This window comes from Mus musculus, chromosome 13 (genome assembly GCF_000001635.26).
Source record: "Mus musculus strain C57BL/6J chromosome 13, GRCm38.p6 C57BL/6J".
NCBI classification, from domain to species: Eukaryota; Metazoa; Chordata; class Mammalia; order Rodentia; family Muridae; genus Mus; species Mus musculus.
In genome coordinates this window covers 69058004-69071481 of record NC_000079.6, presented here as the reverse complement: position 1 = coordinate 69071481, position 13478 = coordinate 69058004, and the positions used below count along the sequence as shown (strand labels likewise).

Below are 13478 nucleotides of genomic sequence, written 5' to 3'. Positions count from 1 at the left end.
CTTGTGGCTAGGCAGGTTTCAGGCATACATGTGGGGAACTGAGTGTCAGGTCTCCCTTTCCACTGTGCGATCTAAAGAAAGCGTTCTCAGAGAAAAGCAGGACGGGGAGAAATTCATCTAGGGAGGACCGATCCAGTGCACCGCAGCAGGCGTTGCTCCGCCCCATGCTGTAGCGTCCTTTCTGGCTCTGCCCCATGCTGTAGTGTTTCTTCTGGCTCCGCTCAGCTTCCTTATGGCGCTTTGACTACTATAAAACACTAAGCCCAGACGCAGGTGGTGCTGGCTGCTGTTTGAGTTGGCAGATTTGGAGGCAGAGGCCATGGTTGCCCAGAGAGCAGAGAACCGAATCCACCCATCATGGAGTCAAAAGCTATTGATCTTGCCTGTATCCTAGTGACACAATTAGATAAGGATGATGAAGGAAGGAAGAGAAGTGTCCCAGGAAAAGCGACTGGAGCTCTGTGCACTCTCCTTCCAATGAAGGAGTTGGCCATGATGTATTTTATAAAGCCAAGAGTATGTTTTGTAGAGCATAGTATGGTGGGGTGGGAGGGGATATCTCAGAAGGCCCATGCTGAGGCATCCCTGCTCCTGCCCCTGCTCCTGCCCCTGCCCCTGCCCCTGCCCCTGCCCCTGCCCCTGCCCCTGCCCCTGCCCCTGCCCCTGCCCCTGCCCCAGGTACCAGCCATCTTTATTTGGGGACATGGTAAGGGGAGTTGAAAAGGAGTAGAGGTAGAGAAAGAGAGGGAACAGAAGGGGGAGGGGGGAGAGAAGTCAGCCAGGAACATGTGGATGGGGGGAGGAGAAAGGGGTCAGAGAGCAGAGAGAGAGAGAGAGAGAGAGAGAGAGAGAGAGAGAGAGAGAGAGAGAGAGAGAGAGAGAGAGAGCAAACAGTCCCTTTCATAGAAAACTAGGCCTACCAGGATGTTGCTAGGTAACTGTTGGGAGGAGCATAGAAGGAATACCAACAGGCCAACATCAAATGATCTCCCTGGGTTTTTTAAGTGTGTGTGTGGGGGGGGGAGGGGGGTGTTTTGGTATTTATTTTTTGTCTTGGTAAGTTTTGTTTGTTTGTTTTGACTTTAGTTTTTCTTCTTTTTGAGAAAGAGAGATACTGAAATACCACACACTGACAATGCAGAGTAAAAAATTAATTTGTAAGGAGCTACTTTGGAATGTCTGTCATTTGTTGGTAGACAAGGAGACAGGGTAAGCCTGGATGTCTCAAAGGAAGCTAGTTTCCTGGGTTGTGCTTTAGTTTCTATGTGAGAATGCATTTAGCTAAAGGATTCTAATACACTGAGAGAGATTTCGATTTGATTTCTGATAGTTCTGCAAGAGGACCCAGGTTTCCCTTTGCGTGTATTGTGTTTGGGTCCTAACTGCATATACACTCAAAAGACATCATGTTCCTAAACACTAGTATATATTGTGTAACCATATCTGGCAGAGCTCTCCTATTTGCAATGAACCTTTGGGGTGGGCCCTAGTCCAATATTACTGATGTTTTCCTAAAGAGAAGAGCATTCTGGACGCTAGTGGGAAGCTGCCCTGTGAAGACCAGGCAGGCAGGGAAGAATAGAGTGGTGGAGACTGGCCTGAAAAAGCTGGGGACTGGGAAAGATCTCAGACCAGGTAAGGCTGGGGAAGCAAGGAAGAATCCTCCCTCTGAGTCCGTAGAGAGAAGTAGCCCTGGTCACACCTTTATCTTAAGCTATTACCCTTTAAGATGAGTCTGTCTTGTTGTTGACTTAAGCAGCCCACGCCATGATACTTGGCTGCAGCAGTAAAGTGGTGGGACCTGATGCTGTTTCCTGGATTCTTTATGATGCAATGAGGAGGATTTTTTTTTTCTTTTCAGAGAAACTGGAATAAGCTGAAGCATGAGAGCAAAGTCCCATCACTCATCTGAGATCGTCACCTTCCTCTTAGATCTAATTACCTACATTAATAATTGTTCAGTTTTGCTCTATGTGGTGTTGGCTACTGAAGTTCAGTTGTCCTTGAGGGCAGCCTTTTGAACACTTTTGTCTTTGCTCAAAGTAATGTCTGTCGGTGATTGTCATCTCCGTTTGTGTTTTCTCCTACAGTGCATGTTGATGTAGCATCTCCCAGTCTCCTTTGCTTTTTACCCTTTTTCATTCAGAGGGATTTTGAAGACATTTTATTGATATTAAATTAAGTGATAGTTAAATTATTACATTAGTTAATATATGCTGTACCCCAAATACCTGAGAACTAAAGTTCACAGAGCTTCTAGCTGGGCCTGGCCCTGTACTGCAGCCTGTTGTACATGTTGGGCCAGGCAACTATAGGAAAGCCATTTGAACTGTGTGAAAATAGGGAGCATTGTTGTGTGGTTGAAGGAGAAAGGAAGGCAAAAGAGTAGGTACACAGTCAATGTGGCATGGCTCCCAGAACGCCAGGGCCTCTCCATCCTCAAATAAATGACCTGGGATTTCAGAGCCCAGCTGCAGCTCCTTCTACCCCCAAAAGAGCCTCGAGTAAAGAAAGTGCAGTTTTTCAGATCCAGAGACAAAAGCACAGTTCTGAATTGCTGGCAGACTGTGAATGAGCAATCCCAGCTAAGGGAAGGATGCTCAACCAGAGGACTGCGGTAAACCAAACTGTCAGGTGTCAGCTTGTCAGAAGCCCAGCCTGCTCTACCTCTGGGACAGGAAAGGATCTGTAGGAATAAAGGGAACATGGGTTAAAAGCTGTAAGGATTAGTGCATGAGCAAAACAGCACATGATCACAACAGGTGAAAAACTTAGCCAGAAAAAGAGGCGAAAGAAGCCTTCCAGAATGCCAGAGAATAAAATCAAGACTATTGAAGTAAGAAGGGAAAGTTAAGAAGCACAATGAAGAGGCACAGAGATTCCAATATCAATCATGCAAGACCATAAGACGGAGGAGCTGGATGGTGGGGGAAGCGGGAGTAAGAAGATGAATCCGGAAGGGGGGAAAGAGAAAACCCCCATCTTGTTCTGAGGATGCAAGAGTCACACAGTTGAAACACGATGAGACACAAGTCAGAAACTTCAGAAAGCCAAGTACAGAATTTATTTCTATTGCAGAGGAAAAAAAAGACAAAATATAAAAAAATCCTAAAGGACATTATATCATTGCTAGAATCATTTACTTCATTTTTATTTTTATATTTTGTTTATTCATATATATGCAAATATTCATGTGTATGTATGTGTATATGAGTGAATGATGTATACATGCAAGACTATTGAAGTAAGAAGGGAAATGGGTGGAAATAACCTGCAAAACCCCAGAAATAAATGAGTTTAGCAGACAGAAGAGAAGCCACTGTTGTGAAGGCATTGATGAAAAAATTCAGAACCACAAAGAGACCCTGGAAGATTTTCTAGCTAGCAACTTGCAAACTCTGAAATATGGAATCAAGGAATACAAAGCCAGACATCAAGCAAAGGAAAGACAATCAAGTAGCATATTTAACTCGCACAGGAATAATGTTGAAACTCATAAAGAACAATACATTTTGCTGTGTAACTGGAAAGAGAAGAAGGGAGATTTAAGATATTTTGGTAATGTTGACTGCTTTGTTTGGCACATGGACAGTCGCCTTTTAAACACCATTGTAAAAGGATCATTTGGGAATGCTGGGAATTTGTGACTGAGGCTGCAACGTTCTGTCATCTGTGAGAGACCAACCAGTTGACAATGGAAAAATTTAACAAGTGCATTTAAGAGAGGTAGGGGACATTGCAGAAACATAAAATGGCTTTTTATCATAATACATGGACTAGAACTCTCAATGATCCAGCTTTTAAGCTACACAAATAAATTTATTCCAAGCTATATGACTTGAGTTCAGTAGAAGGCACGTGTGTGTGTGTGTGTGTGTGTGTGTGTGTGTGCATACATACATATATATAGTAGTTATATAAGTACTGTGTTATTACAATGATGTGGCATAGTCTCAGGCCAGTAAATGTGATATAACATATGAGTTTTAGAGACTGTGCTAGAAGTTTTCTATTTAAAGAAATTACAGGTTGTGGGCTTTGATTTTATATAGACATATATGATATACTCATATATGTCTATCTATCTATCTATCTATCTATCCATCTATCTATCTGACTGCAAATTCATCTCTTTCAATGCAACACTGTGGTATTTAGACGGAAAGCCCCCAGAGCTTTTTAGCCTAGACTTCTGAGGTCTGACTGGTCATCCAGCCAGGTGACTCTGATCTTGTACAGTCCATCACCCGCATACCCCACCCCTGTTACTGCTCAGTGCATCCTCTGCTTTTAGAAGCCTTGAGAAGACTAACCACTAACAACAAACAGTGAAATAAATCACTTGCCATAGGGGAGAATGGTTTTTGAAAACAGGCATTCATCAAATTATTTGGTTAGTCCTTTCTCCTGACAAATTTCTCCCCTGAACATCAGGGGCAGCCTTTGCTTTAGTGTTGTCTCAGTCTCTCTTCCTCATTTTGAGTGAAAACAGGACATTTGCGTGCTGGGTAATCATGAGTATGGTCTTTTGTTTCACTAAAATTCTGAAATGGTCAGAGTATCCCTTTAATTGCCCAGATCTGTTCAATGTGACCTTTGTTCATGTCATGTCTATTTTACTTACCTAAGAAACCCCCTGGTTACGGAAGTTGGCATTTCACCAAAGAGCATGTGTACTCTGTACTCTGTCTTCTTCACTGAGAACCAGAATCACCAAATCACAGCTTAAGTCTGTCTTTAAATGGCCTCCCCTTAAAGATTCCCCCCAACACACACACAAAGACAAATACCATGTCCTACACTTTGACTTCTAACAAGGATACCCAGCAATATAAGGGGGCAGTAGAAATCTTCAAAGCAGCATACAGTCATCAAGAAAGCCACAAGATAAAACTCCTACCACTTCCAGCTGTGGGAACTTATCAGAGAAATGTCTTTGTACAGTAGGTTGAAGTTACGACAGAAGCTCACAACTGGTCAAAGTGAGAACAGAGTCTGTGGTAGCCTCACCCTCAATGAGAGGTCTATAACATGCCCAAGGCTCAGAAATGATCTTAGAAGTGATTGTAAGAACCAGAGGTCAGAGAGGACCAGATCAAAATGGTGTGTTATAGATATGTCAGGACCACAGCAGTCACGAGCTCACAGTAGCTGGGATGTCTGCACATGATTGTCAGTCAACCTTTTAACATGGATGGAGAGGAGATCTGTGAGCTCTCATCCCAAAGTGAAGAGCTATGAGACGTTGATGGCTTCTTGGGGAAGGACAGTCAATTTTCTTTAAGTGTATGGTCTACCACATTTTACTGGATGCCCCCACAACCAGAAGTATATGGACAGCACAAATTGAAGTCAATGAGTTTTTAAATACATTTAAAAAAGGAAATTGAATTTGGGGAAGTGGGGAGGTGAGGAAGGATCTGAGAGGAGTTGGGGGTGAATACAATCAACGTTCTTCATTCCCAATATGAACTCATACATATAATTTAATATATTTATATATTTAATATATAAATATGATTTAATAAAACTTAAATTTTTCATGCATGATTTTAAGTGAATTAAAAACTTTCAGTGACTAGAAAAGGAAAATCAGACTTATTCTTTTGTCTGGCATCCTTGACTTTTGATTTTGCAGATTAGTCTGGTTCCATAGGCAATCATAATTCATCTGTAGCGTTCACTTGCTACAGAGCGTGTGAAAACTGCAGAAGCAACAATCCCTCTCAGAGCTAAAGCTGTGAGAGAGGGGCCTCTAAGATAGAATCAGTGGCTCTAAAGTCCTTTGAAAGGGAAGTTGGTCCCTGTAGTAGCTGCGTCACAGTAGTACAGCCTCCGGGTTGTGTTTCAGAGAGTTTCCTCCTTGTCATCACGAGCTTTTTCTCCTCGATTAACTGATTTTTCTTGGGAGGAGTTGTAGGTGAGTACTTTGGCTTAATTGTCAACACGTGAAAACAGAAGCTTAAGACTTTGTATTGCATAATTCCACAGCACATCGTGATTTTCCCATTAGTTTCAAGACAGACAGCTCGGTGTCCAAAGATCATACAGAGGCTCCAAAGAGCTCCTGTCAAATCGGGTTGGGGGAGGGCTATGTTGGAGACAGGAAGGTGGGTTTATCTACAGAAGATAAATAATATCCTGGCTGTTACCTAGTAACAAGGCTACAGTAACAGGCTGCAAAGATTGTAAGTGTCCAGGCTGATATGTTAATGGTGCCAGGTATCATAATGCCACCAGTACTTTCCATAAATCATAAAACATTAATGGCAGATTAGTCACCAAGATGCCATATGTTTCAGTGAATCCTGTGTAATTAGAATGGCAGTGTCAGGCAGCCGATGAGTAGAGACTGTATGTGTTGAGGGCAGAGAGCTGTGCATCCCTGTACATGGCCCACCCATGCCCTGTGTCCTGTGTCTTTATCTCCTTATGTGTCAGGTTCAGATGAGAACATGTCCTTGCACTGGCCCAGGAAATTGATGGTTAGGGTATGTGTCTGAGTCACTGGATTGGCTCCAGTAATGAGTTTCTTTTTCAATTCTCCACTGACCTGCAGGAGTGCCTCTTTGCTGAGGACTGGATGAGGACTTCCAGTGTCATGCCCTAGACTTTTCAATGCCAAATGGTCAAGCCTTAGGGATGCCTTGCATCAGAAAAAGCGCTCGTCACGTACAATTACTGAGCTCGGCAATGGTCAAAAGAGCATCACCCTTGATGTGTGAATATATGATTGTTGAGTTTGCAGTTATGTTTGTCAGTCAGTCCTGAGTATTCAGGCATGGAAATGTGATTCTATTTACCAACAGTTTTATTGATTTAATATAATAGAAGGAAGGTAGGCTCAGAGAGTTGAGAGAGGGAAGCATGTTAGGGGATGCCATTCTTCAGTATATACCTAGGAGGATATAAGGAATTTGTCCTCTTTCACATCTTTCTTTGGGGTTTCTAGCTTACATCTAATTGGACCTAAGGCTGACTCCCTAGGAGGAAAGTTAGGTCTGGTACCATGAACTTGGACAACTGCCATGGTTGCTGAAGCCATGGGCCCTAGAGGAATATATATATAGTCTCTAACAGCATTCTAAATACTTATCCTTATACCCATAGGTAGTTGTAGGTCTCATACATCATCAGTGAAGTTCCTTTTTGTGGAAGACATAGGCTACCAAGGATGGCTATTGTTGGTCACAATGCAGATAATAAGTGATATGAGGTGCTCAGCCTCAAATGGTATGTCTACAACAAAGCCTTTACCACTAAAGCTCAGGAAACATGAGAAGGGAGTTAACAACGTCAGAAGCAGAGAACCAGGATGCCCGTTACTAAATCATGGCTTCCAGACCTGCCATAGAATCTGTTATTCGTGAAATCTCAACAACATGACTACCTAAACAAAATCTGCAAAACGACAACCATTTGCCAAGTCAACATAGCTGGAGGGAATCTCACAAGACCCCAACCCTTAGATGAAGTGCTACAGGCAATCAGTGACTGCTGAGAGATGGGGAATCTTGTCCATGGATAAGACCCCTAATAGCTTAGCTAGTCCCAAATGGCCAACCCTAAACATGTGCACACATGCACAACAATGAGTAGTTAATGATAATTAAAGAAGAAAAGGCCATGAATTTGAGAGAGGGGGTGGAGACCAGGCATAAATGTAGCTGGAACTTGTGTCAATACAGTACTCAATGTAATTTTCAAATAAAAAGCAAAAACAAAAATTATACATTTTCAGTCTAATGTAGTATATGGTCAGTTTCAAAATATGATTTTTATTTTATCTACATCTAAACTCCATATGCATATAGATATAGTATGAATATATATTCACACATACCTACAGGGTGCATGTGCTTACAACTGTGGTGCACCATAGTCACATACAAAAACATACGGATGCAGTTAGAGATACTGTATTCAGTAGGCATTGTTATCTCCTATGTTTTCCCCTCCCCAAGACTAAATAATAATTTCATCTCATAGAAACTTGTCTATTTTTATTACCAAATCTGTGAACAAATTTTAGATTCCTCCATTGAAAACTCTCACACTCTGCTTGCCATTCTATCTGTGAAGTCCTGATGAATGACCATGCTTCCACACCTGTGCACAGAGGATGTTTATCACATGGTAATAATGACAACGAGTAGCATCTCTGGGAAACTGTTCTGTGAGTTTTGAGAAGGGCTTGCATCACACCATTATATCCCAGGGCTCTGTCTCAAGTTCCACTTATAGCTGTCCTCTCAGAGTCTTTCCTTAAGTGCCTTTCCTGAGGTGCTTTGGTGCTTTCTTGGTGCAAGTCATTTATTTCTGTGCTTAAATGAGTCTGGGCATGTAAAGTGGTTTTGAAACAAACAGGTCCAGATAAGGATGTCAATTATACCCATTGCCATTCTACTCACACATGGAGACCACCCCCCAGTGTGATGTGTAGTCTCCGTTCTCATTCTATGGCCACCGACTGGCTTTCTAGTCCTCAATTTACTTTATTGCTCTCACAGCAAATGAAGCTCACAAAATACGTGACTTAATTCTGCTATTTGTATTCTGTCTTCAAGACAGATTCAAGTGGAAACTGTCCACAATTGGAATTGAATGCCCTATACAACCAGCTGCCAGCTTCTCAACCAACTGTGATTTACAGGACTCTGGCTTGCTGTTTTTATGAGGGATTCTTCTCTTCTGAGCCTTACACATAAAAACTGAGAATATTCTGTTTTGTGGGAATAGATGCATTGATTCCACATGATAAATTATGAATAGTGAACTAATTTGTTACTCATGCAATGCTGTTTTTCTTCAACATATAGACACCCCAAGGCAGGAAAAATTAATAGTGAGTAGCTAAGTTGATTTTCAAATAAATACCGTGTATTTGTTACATTTTATTTGTTTAGTTTTTTTCAAATTTTAGAAGAGATGTTAGAACTATTGATTGTAGTAGACTCAATTATTGTTGCTTCTGGTTAGCCAGCCTCCCTGATTTTATAATTGACAGGTTTAGAATAATTTATGTGACAATGAGTAGTTCTTAATATGGCTTAATCACTAGTTAGTCATTGAATATGTTACTTGAAAGATTTTTTTTGCTTAGAAATTATCAAAATCTTCTTTGTATACTTACTTAAAATAAGACATAAAATTCCCTAAGATATTTAAAATATTGTTAATATAACCAATCATTTAAAATCATTAACATAATTTTTGTGGTGTGGAGACATTTGTACGTGGATCTACATGTGTCTTACATATACTGACTAATTTCCTCTATGGGTAGAGAAATGTCTAGGGATGTTAAAAACCACTTTTCAAGCTGCACTGGGATTTATTTTGTGTGATAACTGTATTGCTGTGGAAAAGGTGAAAGATGTATGATTGGCCACAGTCAGGAGATGTGGAAACCCTATGCTTCCTCCACTATGAATGCAGAAGGGCTTCCTTGGGGCCCTCTCAGGGCCACTATGTATAGACCCTGGAAAAATATTACAGTGCAGCTTGGGCTTTTATATACAGCTTTGTATATAAAAGGGCCCGCTTTGTATATAAATAGGGCCCGCTTGTTAAAGATGTTCAACTTGAAATGGTTATGCCTATTGGGTCCATACTGGCTGCGCTAAACTGAAAGCAAAACTTAGACACAGAATTATCTTTCGCTACACAGTGTAGATCCTATTGCATGTTTGAAAAGACCATAATTTTAGGATGAATAACTAAGAACACATTGATTACTATATTAGCCCTGTGGTAAGGGCATGGCTAAAGAGTGTAGATGTCCATCTTGTGGCTGAGAAGGTCAAAGGCACAGATGGTAGGAGGAGAGTGACGTCCCTGATGATGTCCACACAGCAAGAGTTGTGCCAAGAGGTCATGACAAGTACACAGGAGGACGGTAAACATACAATCAAGGGGTTATGAAAAATAGTCACCTAGGCTTTTTCATGTCCAAGGGCTGGAATGGTGGTGTCAGTCCTACTGTATGTAGTGACATTTGGTTGATTATATAGAAAGAGGCCCATACCCAGAAGCTACTACAGGGACAAGGAACTTTATGCTGACCACTTTACAGGTCTTGGATCAGCAACTTTCCACTCACTCAGAGCTGTTCCACATGACAAGGTGTTCATGGAAGTTGCTTTCTGTAGGCACAGGTAAAAAAGAAAGATTGCTGCAGATGTCAAGCCCTTGTCATGTTCCCTCATCCTGCTAGTGGTCATATTTACATTTCATCTCCATGTGAAACAAGAAGCAGTACTATATCACTAATCACTGAGGCACAGGGGATCCATAGAACCTTCCTGAACCTACACATTAGCAGTTGACATTAGCCTGCAAGGACTCAATGCCCACACTCATAGTCTGAAGGAGGGATGGCCAGACAAAAAGGAAGTCCCATCCACTCACCAACAGCAACCACTCTGCCCCTTCTACCTCCGTATTTGGGATTATAGGTGTATGTGTAAATATGTGTAGCAAGGCAGATGAAGCCGGTTCCTTCCCTGATGAATATGTCACATGGTTAGAACAATTGAAAACAACCATGTGGCTCTGGAGACCAGATATTTATGTCCATCCTTGCAGGTTCCATCATTCAGGCTTAGTGGTACATTCATTGGATAGAAAGTAATTCCCTGTGGTATTATTGGGAAAGGCTTGAAAGCCTCTTGAGAAGTTGCTGAGGAGGGTAGTCTTTAAATGGTTCTAATTAACTGCAGTGAAGATTACACCATAGAGATAGGGCAGGACAGAGGAGCAGTCATCCCAACCCAGCCCTGGGCCCCGCATGCATATCCATCCTCACAGTGTGTGCTTCTGCTTCTGTGGCTTGTTTAAGGCAGTGGTGCCTCTTGACTCCTCACCCCCACATCCCCGTTCACAAAGGGTTTTCATGCAAGGATGCTGAACCCCACTCCTGCTCAGGTAGTCAGGTGAGAGGATTCAGCACAGGTTCAGCAAACTGTGGGTAGTGTAGGGGTGATGCAGGTTAGAATGGCTTTGTCGGCACCACGCAAGATAGGATGACAAGAGAGACTGTGCGTGATAGAGTGCCAGGGAGAGAGCAGCTGATAAACTGGGAAGGTAATCACATCCCGAAGGAGAAACTTCTGACATGATCAACATTGGCTCCAAATACATATTCCTTTTCTCTGAAAAAACAGGGCAGCTCAGCCCAACTCCAAACATCTGTATTTTCTGCATCATTCTCATGGTGTCCATCATATCCAAAGACATGGTAGACCACCTAACTAGCTGACTAATAAAGAATTTTATACACTGTATTTTGATATTATTTCCCCCTCTCAGATCATCTATACCTCCCTACCCACCCAACTGCACGCGCTCTCTCTCTCTCTCTCCCCAAAAGAAATAAGTGAAAATTTAAAAATAGCAAATGTAATGTGGGTGTGGTGGAGCTAAATGGGTGAGAGCTTATATAAAATAAAACTCTCATAATTGGCTAACTGGTGGAGCTGGGTGCTGGGCACATGGGAGTATTTGACAGCATTGCTTCTAGTACATGGGCCTGGCATTTTCTACAGTGATATCATTTTATGCAAATGATCTCTCTCTTTCTCTTTTTTTAAGCAGACATGTTTCATTCACATCTGTATGTGCTTACCAGTAAACTGGCACCATTCATGTTAAAGACCTCATTATCTCAGTAGACAGAGACTAAGATATCAAGTTTAGGTCATGTTGGCATGATCAACTTTGCAGGAACAAAGGGAAATAAACTTGAAACAGAAGAAGGAAGGGGCAAGAGAGTTTCAGCTACTATTTTGACTAGGAAGTTTGAGGGTAAATTGATATTTGAGAAGGTGATACATGAATAAAGACCTGAAGGAGGTGTGTGTGTGTGTGTGTGTGTGTGTGTGTGTGTGTGTGTGTGTGTGTGTGTGTGTGTGTAAGAGAGAGAGAGAGAGAGAGAGAGAGAGAGAGAGAGAGAGAGAGAGAGAGAGAGCTCCTAGACAAGGACACATGTTTCAGAGAGGATTGAGAGTGAGCTGGCAGATGAGGACAGGATAGAACACAGCCAGACATTACTCAGAGCACTTGGATGCTCAAAAGACTTTTCCTTTTTGTTCCCATTGGCTCAGGAAGACAGAGAAGGATATGTGGGAGGAGCAATACTTGACAAGTCAGCAGGCAATGGAATGGACACTAAAGAGTACAGGAAGACCAGTTAAGAGAAGGATTCATCTGGCAGTTCAAAATAATTGTTCAGAAGATCACTACAGAGAATCAGACATTTGAAATCCCTCTGATCAGGCTGGTGAGATGGCTCAGTGGGTAACAGCACCCGCCTGCTCTCCTGAAGGTCTGGAGTTCAAATCCCAGCAACCACATGGTGGCTCACAATCATCCGTAACGAGATATGACTCCCTCTTCTGAAGTGTCTGAAGACAGCTACAGTGAGATATGACTCCCTCTTCTGGAGTGTCTGAAGACAGCTACAGTGAGGGGATTTATTAATAAATTTATAAATAAAATTTAAAAAAGAAATCCCTCTGTTCAAATAGTAAACGAGGCTGTTGCTGTAGAATTACTTCCTCATATCTGCAGTAGCAGAAACCATCCACTGCACCCAGAGCCTTCCTCTGCTCCTTAGGACAAGGAGGCTCTAGTTTCTTGTGCCCCCCCCCCCCAAGCAGCACCAGCCCTTCTTCACCAAGTGGTCCTGAGTGCTGGAGATCTGTCACCCTGCGCTGGTTCTCAGTTCCCGCTGGCCTTAGATTCTTCCATTCCCTCTCAAAGGTCCATATTCAGCAGTTTAATGTAGGCATCATTTGAGGGGGAGGGGGAGCTTAAGAATGGGCATTCCACCCCCTCTGTGTCCCCGTGTCTAAATCTCCGAAACTGATCATGTTCTCAGAACCCAGATATTTAGGTAAAAAGCTTTGAGGGAAGACAGCCCTCTGGAAGTTTGTCCTAATTATTGATCTCAGAAGCTTATAGGGAAAGGCTTGCGTTGTGGGCTATGGTGATATTTCCTGCTGAACAAAACAGCACCTGATTTGAGGCTAGGAACGATCAGGAGAAACTCTTGGATCAGTTTGCGAGTGCAGACGCTGAATGCGTCTTTGGAAGCGAAACCAGTCTTCACAGACTAAACACATAAAATGGTGTTCATGGATAGTTTTAACAACGTATTTAAAAACCTACTGGTCGTGTTTAATGCAAATCCATCTTTCTCTGCCAGCAAAGAAATTTAGACTCATTGGTCTTCATCTTTATAGGCTACATTCTAACGAGATCTTAGCCTCAGTACTCTTGTAAGCTGAATAAGCTGTGATTTCACTATTATGAATGGTTATTCATAATTTCTACTTACGTCTCTGAAATTCCACTCAGAGCTTGCAGGCAATTCTCTCTTTTGCTATTAAGGATGAGTTCAAGCAATTTTTCTGGTCAGAGACTCAGAAGGTCAATGTGATTCTTAATTAAATTCCTGTAAGCTGCCCCTGGAAATC

General features: G+C 42.2%; 1 long non-coding RNA gene across 5 annotated transcripts in view; it reads left to right on the top strand.

Moving 5' to 3' along the window:
- The first annotated feature begins 1480 nt into the window (after positions 1-1480).
- Positions 1481-13478, top strand: part of Gm35049 — a 64082-nt gene continuing 52084 nt past the window's right edge. For 3 of the 5 annotated variants that reach the window (XR_873626.2, XR_873625.2, XR_382609.3), the window contains exon 1: positions 1481-1635. This is a non-coding gene — a long non-coding RNA (predicted gene, 35049). The remainder of the gene's footprint in view (positions 1636-13478) is intronic. The other 2 variants (XR_382608.4, XR_382610.4) reach the window with 2 other exon arrangements.